We start from the raw sequence: 11,395 nt of genomic DNA, 5'->3' as shown, positions 1-11,395 counted from the left end.
TGGTGGCGCACGCATGTAATCCCAGCATTCAGGAGGCTGAGACCGGAGGATTGTGGTTTGCAGCCAGTCTCAGCTACTTAGTGAGGCCCTCTGCAACTCAGACCCAGTTTCAAAATAATGAATAAAAAATAGGGCAGGGGATGTAGGTTGGAGGTTGAATTCCTCTGGGTTCCATCCCCAAACCCATTTTAAAAAAATAAATAAAAAATAAAAAGATAAAAAAAAGAATAAAGCCAGGCGTGGTGGCGCACGCATGTAATCACAGCATTTGGGAGGCTGAGACAAGAGGATCTCAGTTCACACACAGACTCAGCTACTTAGGCCCTTTGCAACTCAGTGAGACCCTGTTTCAAAATGAAGAATACAAAATAGGGCTAAGAGTGTAGCTCAGATATAGAATGCCTCTGAGTTCCATCCCTAATACAGGAAAAAAAAAAAAAAAAAAAACACCCTGTGTTCTACCCCAAGTACGGGAAAAAAATAAATAAAAATAAAAAGTCCTGGGAGTGTAGCTCAGTGGTAGAACCCCCCTACAGCCTAACCCCCTCCCCATTCAATCTCCAGTACTAGAAATGAAACCAAAAAAAAGAAAGAAAACAAAATAGAAAAAAGTATTTATGAATTTTAATTTTTTTTCTTCTATTTTCTCCTTCCTTTCTGCTCTCTTTCCTGGGAGTCTGGTGCCAACCTGAATCACCTTCTTTTGAAGGGGAACTGCTCTTTCTCTCTGAGTGTTTTTCTTTCTCTGATTTTCTTTTGTTTCATTCTTATATATCTAGGATTAGATATATACTGTCTATTCCAAATGGCCATTTATGCACCCAATCAATCTGAGATTTTTTTTTTTTCTTAATTCTGGGGATTTAGCAAGCCTATCTACAAATACTTTGTCCCTTTTACTTCTTTTGGTATTCTTGCTATGTAAATATTGATACTGATAGTTCTATCCTAAGGTCAGTTAACTTTCATATTTTCATCTGTTTACACCTTTCAGATACCCTCCTTGGAGAGCTCGTCTACCTACTTTCTTAGTGCATTAATTTTTTGCATAGATTCATATTACTACATAATTCTTTTTTTTTTTTTTTTTTGGTGCTAGGGATGAAATCTAGGGACTTTCTACCACCGGGCTATACTCCCAGACCTATTTAATATTTTTTTTGGAAACAGGGTCTCACTAAGTTGCTGAGAGCCTCACTAAGTAGCTGAGGCTGGCTTCGAACCTGTGTGATCCTCCTGTCTTAGCCTCCCAAGCTCGGGGATTACAAGCGTGCGCCACCACGCCCAGCTTTACATAACTCTTTTATTGAGTTATTTACTTCAACCATTATATTTTTCAAAGTATTTTGACTTGGTTCTTCATGAGCCCAGGCACTTTGCTCTGGGTTTCTGCTTCATACAATGCAGTAAGGCGATTTTATCCCCCCTGTGGACAATTGGCAATGTCTAGAGACATTTTGGTTGTCGTAACTCAGGGTAGGGCATGCTACAGACATCTAGCAGGGAGAAGACAGGGATTTATTACAACGCATAGTACAACGCTCCCCCATACACACCCCTGCTGTGACCAAGAATTATCTGCCCCAAAGAGTCAATATTGCCAAGGTAACAAGACCTGGTGTTATGACTTTTTTCCTTTTTTTTTTTTTTTTTCTTTTGTGTTACTGGAGGAGGAACCCAGGGGCTTTTCTACCTCCGGGCTATACTCCCAGACCTATTTTATATTTTATTTGGAAACAGGGTCTCATAAGTTATTGAGAGCCTCACTAAGTAGCTGAGGCTGGCTTCGAACCTCTGCAATCCTCGGGTCTCAGCCTCCCGAGCGCGGGGATGACAAGCGTGCGCCACCACACCCGGCACATTTCTTGCTATAGTAGGAGCTGCACTTCCTTCCACATACTACTTTTTTCTCCATGAATCTGCATTTCCCAGGAAGTAACAGCTTCTTGGCTGCCTTTGGTGTTACACACATGCACACTCGTGCACACTCACCCCGCAGAAACGTCCCCGTTCTTGATCTCTACCCTAGATATTTCTCTTCCCAGAATAAGATGAGGAAAAGATACACAAAAAGATGTTTTCACTAAAGCCGGGGCGTGGTGGCGAACGTTTGTAATCCCAGCATTTGGGAGGCTGAGATGAGGATCGCAGTTCATGGACAGCTACTTAGGCCCTACTTCAAAATAAAGAATACAAAATTGGACAGGGAATCTTGGAGGTAAAATGCCCCTGGGTTCCATCCCCAGACCAGCAAAAAGAAAGAAAAAAAAGATGTTTTAACTAGACTAATTCCTATTTATACACACACACACACACACACACACACACACTTGGGGTTTACACAATTTTTTTCTTTTTTTTAATTTTTTTATTAGTGCATTATATTCATACATCATATTGGGGTAAAGAACTTGTGTGTACAGACATGTACTCATCGCTGATTTAATCCCTACCCAATTCCCACCTCATTCCCTCCCCATCCCTCCCTCCCTTGCTTGGCTTAGTGGTTGACTTTGATATGTTTAAGTACATTGTGTGTTTTAGAGATTTTCCTCGTCCCCTCTCCTTTCTCCTCCTTTAGGTTGTCTTGTTTGCTCCTCTATAGGATTTCCTTTTTCATCGAGAGTTCCTCCTATGACCCATTTCTCCCTAACTCGCACATATTAGGGAAAGCTTTGATTTCTTATCTTTTGTGACTGACTAATCTCACTTAGCATAATGTCCTCCAGTTCCATCCATTTCCCTGAAAATGATGTAATTGAGATTTTTTTAATGGCTGAGTAAAATTCCATTGTGTACATATCCCAGGTTTGTAATCCATTCATCTGTTGATGGACATCCTGGCTGGTTCCATAGTTTGGCTATGGTGACTTGTGCAGCTATGAACATAGATACACATGCATTAGTTAGGTAGTTTGGTTTCCTATCTTTTGGGTAGATACCCAGAAGTGGTATCGCTGGATTAAATGGTAGATTTGTTCCCATTCTTCTGAGGATTCTCCATACTGTTTTCCAAAGTGGTTGCACTAATTTGCAGTCCCACCAACAATGTCTTAGAGTTCCCACTTCTCCACATCCTCGCCAGCATCTGCTGTTATTTGTGTTTTGAATGATTGCCATTCTAGTTGGAGTTAGGTGAAATCTCAAGGTAGTTTTGATTTGCATCTCTCTAATTGCCAGTGATGTTTAGCATTTTTTCATGCATTTATTGGCCATTTGAATTTCTTCTTTTGTGAAGTGTCTATTTAGTTCATTTGCCCATTTTGTTATTGGATGCTTTGTTTTCTTAGTGTTGAGTTTCTTGAGTTCTCTGTATATTCTAGATATTAGTCCTCTATCAGTGGTGTAGGTGGCAAAAATCTTCTCCCATTCTGTTGGCTCTTGAGGTTCTTGACAGTTTCCTTTGCTGAACAGAAGCTCTTCGGTTTCATGCAATCCCACGTATTGATTCGCCTTTTAATTTGTTGTGCCTCTGGGGTCTTGTTGAGAAAGTGTTTATCTGTGCCTGTGTGTTGCAGTGTTGGACCTATGCCCTCTTCAAGGAGCTTCAAGGTCTCTGGTTTGATTTCCAAGTCTTTGATCCATCTTGAGTTGACTCTTGTACAGGGTGAGAAAGTGGGATTAATTTCCAGTTTTCTGCATATGGTTAACCAGTTTTCCAATACCATTTGTTGAACAAGCTATCTTTTTTCCAGTGTATGTTTTTGGCCCCTTTGTCAAAAATCAATTGGCTGAAAGTGTGTGGACTTGTTTCTGAGTCTTCTATTCTGCTTCATTGGTCTATGTATCTGGTTTTTTGCCAGTACCATGCTGTTTTTATTACAATGGCTTTGTAGTATAGTTTAAAGTCAGGTATTGTGATTCCTCCTGCATGGTTTTTGTTGCTGAGAACTACCTTAGCTATTCTGGGCTTTTTGTTATTCCAGATAAATTTAAGGCAATTTTTTTTTTCGGTACTGGGAATGGAACGCAGGGGCATTCAACCTCCGAGCTACACCCCCTGCCCTATTTTTTATTCTTTATTTTGAAACAGGGTCTCACTAAGTAGCAGAGGACCTCTTTAAGTAGCTGAGGCTGGCTGTGAACCATGATTCTCTGGTCTCATCCTCCCGAATGCTAGGATTATAAGTGTGTACCACCACACCCAGCTTAATAAATAAAAATTTTAAAAATAAAGAATAAAAAATAGGGCTAGTTTTGTAGCTCGGAGGTAGAATGCCCCTGGATTCAGTCCCTAGTACCACAAAAAAATAAACACAAATAAACAGGCCAGCCGCAGCTACTTAGTGAAGCCCTCTGCAACTTCGTGAGGCTCCATTTCAAAATAAAGAATAAAAAAAAATAGGACTGGGGGTATAGCTCAGAAGTAAAATGCCCCTGAGTTCCACACCCATTAACACACACACACACACACACACACACACACACACACACACACACGAAACAAATAAAAACGTAAAGTAGAACTGGATGTGGTGGTGGGTAGTGAACACCTGTACTTAGGAGGCTGGGACAGGAAGATCGAAGGTTCACAGCCAGCCTCAGCCACTTAGTGAGATTCTCGGTAACTTATCCCGTTTCCAAATAAAAAGGGCTGAGGGTGTAGCTCAGAGGTAGAATTCCCTAGGCTCAATCCCCAGCATCACAAAAAAATAAACAAATAAGTAAAATAAAATAAGGGTGGGGTGCAGTGGCACATGCTTGTAATCCTAGTACTTGGGAGGCTGAGACAAGAGGATCTGGGTTCATGGCCAGCCTCAGCTACTTAGTGAGGCTCTCGGCAACTCAGTGACACCCTGTTTCAAAAATAAAAAATAAAAAATTGGGCTGGGAGTGTATCTTGGAAGTAGAATGCTCCTGGGTTCAATCCCCAGCACCACAAGAAAAAAAAAAAGAAAGAAAAGAAATAGAGAAAGAAAGAAAGAAAGAAAGAAAGAAAGAAAGAAAGAAAGAAAGAAAGAAGGAAGGAAGGAAGGAAGGAAGAAAGAAAATGTAATGAAACTCCTAGCAACCAAGTAAGACCTTGTTTAAAAAACAATAAGCCGGGCGTGGTGGCACATCAGCATTGGGAGGCTGAGACGGGAGGATCCTGGTTCACAGACAGCCTCAGCTACTTAGTGAGGCCTCTGCAACTCAGTGAGACCCGGTTTCAAAATAAAGAATAAAATATAGGGCAGGGGGTGTAGCTCGGAGGTCGAATGCCCCTGGGTTCCATCCCCAGACTCGCAAAAATAAATAAATAAGTAAAAAGGACTGGGGTGGGGCATGGTGGTGCATGCTCATAATTCCAGCATTTGAAAGGCTGAGACAGGAGGATCGCGGTTAGTTCTCAGACAGCCTCAGCTACTTAGTGAGGCCCTTTGCAACAGGGGCTCAGAGGTAGAATGCACCTGGGTTCTACCCCCAGTACTAAAAAAAAAAAGGCTAGCCATGGTGGCGCACGCTTGTAATCCCCGTGCTTGGAAGGCTGAGACAGGAGGATCGCACAGGTTCAAAGCCAACCTCAGCTACTTAGTGAGGCTCTCAGCAACTTAGCGAGATCCTGTTTCCAAATAAAGTATAAAATAGGTCTGGGAGTATAGCCCGGAGGTAGAAAGCCTCTGGTTTCCACCCCTAGTACCACCAGAAATTAAAATTTTTTTTAAATTATGAGCTGGGTGTGGTGGCTCACGCTTATAATCCCAGCATTTGGGCGGCTGAGATCTGGAGGATTGCGGTTCGTGGACAGCCTCAGCTACTTACTGAGGCCCTCTGCAACTCAGTGAGACCCTGTTTCAAGATAAAGAATAAAAAATAGGGCAGGGGGTGTAGCTCGGAGGTCGAATGCCCCTGGGTTCCATCCCCAGACCCGCAAAAAAAAAAAAAAAAAAAAAATATGAGCAGTAAGGTGAAAGTAGACATGCTTAATTTGTTCCTTATTTTAGGAAGAAATGATTATCATTAAATATTATATTATATAAGCATAATGAGATTGGGTGGGGGGTACTGGGGATTGAATCTAGAGGCAGTCTACCTCCGGGCTACACTCCCAGACCTATTTTATATTTTTATTTGGAAACAGGGTCTCTTAAGCCAGGGAGGCTGGCTCTGGACAAGGATGCGCCACCATGCCCAGCCCAGGTTTTTTTTTTTTTTTTTTTTTTTTTTGGTGGTATTGGGGTTACTGGAAGCCATTCTACCTCCGGGCTACACTCCCAGACCTATTTTTACATTTTTATTTGGAAGCAGGGTCTCCTAAGCCAGTGCGCACGCGGCTGGCTTCAAACCTGTGCGATTTTCCTGTCTCTGCCTCCCAAGTGTGGGGATTACAAGCGTGCGCCACCACGCCCGGCACCCCAAGTTTTTATTCTTTATTTTGAAACAAGGTCTCATTAAATTGCAGAGGACCTCACTAAGTAGCTGAGGCTGGCTACAAACCTGTGATCCTCCTGTCTCGGCTTCCCAAGTACTGAGATTACAAGTGTGTGCCACCACCCTGGTTTACATAATGAGATGTGTGTGTGTGTGTGTGTGTGTGTGTGTGTGTGTGTGTGTGTGTGTAGTACTGGGGATGGAACCCAGGGGCATTTTACCTCTGAGTGACACCCCCAGCCCTATTTTTTATTCTTTATTTTGAAACAGGTTCTCATTGAGTTTCAAAGGGCCTCACTAAGTAGCTGAAGCTGGTCACAAACCACAATCCTCCTGTCTCAGCTTCCCAAATGCTGGGATTATAAGCATGCACCACCATGCCACCATGCCCCACCTTATTTTTATTTTGAAACAGGATCTCAGTAGGTTAATGTCCTCAAACCTATGATCCTCCTGCCTCCCAAGTACTGGGGTAACGGGCATACACCACAAGTCCGGCTGTGTGTGTGTGTGTGTGCACGCACGCGAGCATGAATGTGTGTGTGTATATGGTGCTGGGGATTGAACCCAGGGCATTCTACTTCCAAGCTATGCTGCCAGCCCGATTTTTTTAGGCTAGCCGGGAACCAGGATCATCTTGTCTCAGCCTCCCAAGTACTAGGATTACAAGCGTCCACCACTACATTCTGCCTTATTTTTATTTTGAAACATGATCTCAAGCCGTGCATGGTGCATGCTTGTAATCCCAGCATTTGGGAGGCTGAGACTAGAGGATCACAGTTCATGGACACCCTCAGCCTCTTAGTGAGGCCCTCTGCAACTTAGTGAGACCCTGTTTCAAATACAGAATAAAAGATAGGGTAGGAGGTGTAGCTCGGAGGTAGAATGCCCCTGGATTCCATCCCCAGACCCGCAAAAACAACAACAAAAACAGGATCTCAGTAGGTTGATGAGAGTCTCCCTACTTTCTGAGGCTGTCCTCAAACATATGATCCTCCTGCCTAGCCTCCCAAGTACTGGGATAACACTCATGCACAAGTCCGGCTTTTATTTATTTTGTGACAGTCTTGCTAAATTGCCCAGTTTGGTTTGAACTTTCAATCCTCTGCTTCAGCTTCCTAAGTAGCTGGGATTACAGGCATACAGTACCATACCTCCTAAACTAATTAAATTATTTATTTTGTGGTACTGGGGATTGAACCCAGGAGCTTTCTACCTCCAAGCTATACCCCAGCCCCTTTTTTGGTTTGTTTTGAAACAGGTTCACACTAGGTTGCTAAGAGTCTAGACACATACATAGCTAAGGCTGGCTGCAAGCCCTGATTCACCTGTCTCAGCCTCCCAAATACTGGCTTACAAGCTTGTACCACCATGCCTGGCTTCTTTCTTTCTTTCTTTCTTTCTTTCTTTCTTTCTTTCTTTCTTTCTTTCTTTCTTCCCCTCTCTCTCCCTCCCTCCCTCTGTCCCTCCCTCTCTCCTTTCTTTTCTCTTTCTTTCTTTCTTTCTTTCCTTCCTTCTTTCTTTCTTTCTTTCTCTTTTTTGTGGTACTGGGAATGAAGCCCAGGGGCATTCTACCTCTGAGCTGTGCCCCTAGTCCTGTTTTTTTTTATTCTTTATTTTGAAACAGGGTCTCAAAGGGCCTCACTAAGTAGCTGAGGCTGTCTGAGAACCGTGATCCTCCTGTCTCAGCCTCCCAAATGCTGGGATTACAAGCGTGCGCCACCACACTCAGCATCAAATTCTAATTTTTAATATTCGATTTTTCTGTTATTTCTTTTCCTTGGGTAGGGTTACCGGAGGTTGAAGCTAGAGGCATTCTACCTCTGACCTTCACCTCCATCCTTTTTTTTTTTTTTTTTTTTTTTAATTCGGAAAGAGGGTCTGGCTGAATTGTTGAGGCTGGCCTTGAACCTGGAATCTTATTTTAGTCTGGGATTACAGGCCTGGGCTGCCATACTGGGCTGGTTCAGAAACTTTGAGTTCTGATTTCCTTTCCCAAATTGCCTCTTACCATTTATACTCCAGAGACTTCAATAGCTCTGCCATGCATTTTGTCTAGAGGTTTTACCTGTATGCAATGGGAAGGACACGGTGAGATGCTTATCATTTTGAGCAGAACTCAGTAACCTCAGTGTTACTTTAGTTGGCATTTCTCTCAGAGAGTTTGATCATCTTTTTATCTTTTTTTTTTTTTATACTGGGGATTGAACTCAAGGGCATTCTACCTCTAAGCTACACACCCAGCCTATTTTTAATTTTTTTTCTTTCCGGTATTGGGGATGGAACCCAGGGGCTTTCTACCTCCGAGCTATACCCCCAGCCTTATTTTTTATTCTTCATTTTGAAACAGGGTCTCACTGAGTTGTGAAGGGCCTCACTAAGTAGCTGAGACTGTGTGCAAATCATGATCCTCCTGTCTCAGCCTCCCAAATGCAGGGATTACAAGCGTGCACCACCACACTCGACTGAGGTGTTGTTTTACAGTAGAGTGCTTGTCCAGTATGTGTGAGGCCCTGGGTTCTATCCCCAGGACCAAATACACAAAAAAGAGAGTGGTCTGCATATTAACAAGGTATCAATTTATTACATTATGATAAATATAAGTAAAATTATATATTAATAAATAGCTGTCTGAGCTTTCCACATACTGAAAGTATAGTTGTGAGCCACCATGCATGGCTCTAAGGGTATCTTTTACAAAGTATATAGAAAGTATATAAAAAGTTCCACAATCTCTTCAAGAAGTTTAGCAGTTGGCTGAAATACAAGATTCAGTAGCAGGTTATATTCAAGACAGAAGTTTATTAGGGCAAAAAATATAAAGCAAAAACAAGAGGAACAAGCATCAGGAAATACATTGCCAAAGTCCAGAGAGGACCAGACACATGTCTTTCTCATCCAGGCCCACACAGGACATGCTTTCTCTCTAAATAGCCAACTACAGGGACATAAGTGGTATGTCTCTGCCCAGAGACTACTGTTTGAGTTTAGCACCACAGCATTTTATGGGGGCAGGAGAGCTATTCATATGGGAGACATAACCTGCCAGGCAACCAAAACTCAGGTCTCCAACAGCAAAACCAGGTGCATGAACACCATAGATCTTCATGTTTGTACAAAGTAATCTGACAATCTGGCACAGCATGGTTCATTGCTTTAGGTGTACACGGCAAAACCATCAGTTACTGACAAAAAAATGTTACGGCCATGTTCCAAGGGGTTTACCAAGGATCAATCATTGTAAGAGGTCCCTTGAAGACAGGAAAGAATAAGCAGTCAAATCTGGTTTTTGAACCGGGTGTAGTGGCGCAGGCTTGTAATCCCCGTGCTTAGGAAGCAGAGACAGGAGGATCGTTCAGGTTCGCAGCCAGCCATGCACGCTGGCTTAGGAGTCCCTGTTTCCAAATAAAAATGTAAAAATAGGTCTGGGAGTGTAGCCCGGAGGTAGAAGGGCTTCCAGGAACCCCAGTACCACCAAATAAATAAATAAATAAATAAATAAATAAAATAAAAAATTGGGCAGGGTGTGTAGCTCGGAGGTCGAATGCCTCTGGGTTCCATCACCAGACCCGCAAAAAAAAAAAAAAAAAAAAAAAAAAATGGTGATGCTGAGCAAGGCATGGTGGCACATGCTTGTAATCGCCAGCTTTTGATAGGTTAAGACTGTAGGATCCGGTTCAGACAGCCTCAGCTACTTAGGCCATTTGCAACTCGGACCCTGTTGAGACCTCGTTTCAAAAGAAAGAATAAAAAATAGGTCTGGGCTTTCCTTTTGCTGCGGCGGCTGAGGCCATGGCTCAGGCTGCAGAAGAGGCTGGCCTCCAGCGTCCTCCACTGTGGCAAAAAGAAGGTCTGATTGGATCCCAATGAGACCAATGAAATCGCCAATGCCAACTCCCGTCAGCAGATCCGGAAGCTGATCAAAGATGGGCTGATCATCCGCAAGCCTGTGACTGTCCATTCCCGGGCTCGATGCCGGAAAAACACCTTGGCTCGCCGGAAGGGCAGGCATATGGGCATAGGTAAGGGAAAGGGTACAGCCAATGCTCGAATACCAGAGAAGGTGACCTGGATGAGGAGGATGCGGATCCTGCGCAGGCTGCTCAGGAGATACCGTGAATCTAAGAAGATTGACCGCCATATGTACCACAGCCTGTACCTGAAGGTGAAGGGGAATGTGTTCAAAAACAAGCGGATTCTCATGGAGCACATCCACAAGCTGAAGGCAGACAAAGCCCGCAAGAAGCTCCTGGCTGGCCAGGCCGAGGCCCGCAGGTCCAAGACCGAGGAGGCACGCAAGCGCCGTGAGGAGCGCCTCCGGGCCAAGAAGAAGAAATCAAGACTCTGTCCATGGAGGAGGAGACCAAAAAATAAAGCTCCCCTCTCGTGTCTATACATAGTGGCCTCGGAGATCAGTCCTTTAAATAAATAAAAGGAGCCTTTATGTGTTAAAAAAAAAAAAAAAGGGTCTGGGGTATAGCTCGGAGGTAGAATCCCCAGGTTCAATCCCCAGTAATCCCAGTACTCTGGAGGCTGACGCGGGAGGATCGCAGGTTTAAAGCCAAGCTTAACAATTAATTTAGCGAGGCTCTGAGCAAAGTAGCAAAGCCCCGTTTCAAAATAAAAACTAAAAACGGTTGGAGGTGTGGCTCAGAGGTAGAATGTCCCTGGGTTCCATTCCCAGCACTACACACACACACACACACACACACACATACACACACTGCTTCTGGGTTCAATTCCTAGTGCTAGATAGATAGATGATAGATACTTAGACAGACAGGCAGGCAGAGAGACAGACAAAAGTCGGTGAGGAGGGAGCCAAACCTTTCAAAGGCAAAACTGGGCGCGCTTCCTCTAAGATGCCACCGTAAGCCCCGCCCCGCTCACCTGGGCAGCTCCGCGTTCCCGGGGCCTGGGAGACCACATTTCCCGGCGTCCCCCGCTCCCGCGCCTGCGCGCTGGCGTCCGGGGCGGGCGCCGGCTCGGCTCCCGCGCTCCCGCGCCGCCGCGCCTCCGGGCTCAGGTCTGGTGTCGGCCCCGC

At 44.1% G+C, this 11,395-nt stretch overlaps 1 pseudogene across 1 annotated transcript; it reads left to right on the top strand.

Annotated features, from left to right (window-relative positions):
• Window positions 1-8,428: 8,428 nt before the first annotated feature.
• LOC308262445 (large ribosomal subunit protein eL19-like) lies at window positions 8,429-10,725 on the top strand (annotated as a pseudogene). The gene is made up of 2 exons: window positions 8,429-8,442; window positions 10,153-10,725. The product of its transcript is annotated as a large ribosomal subunit protein eL19-like (transcript).
• Window positions 10,726-11,395: the final 670 nt, after the last annotated feature.

Source organism: Muscardinus avellanarius (genome assembly GCF_963383645.1).
Source record: "Muscardinus avellanarius genome assembly, chromosome: 4".
Classification (NCBI taxonomy): domain Eukaryota; kingdom Metazoa; phylum Chordata; class Mammalia; order Rodentia; family Gliridae; genus Muscardinus; species Muscardinus avellanarius.
The sequence above is the reverse complement of the archived record's forward strand: the minus strand, read 5'-3'. Positions and strand labels throughout refer to the sequence as shown.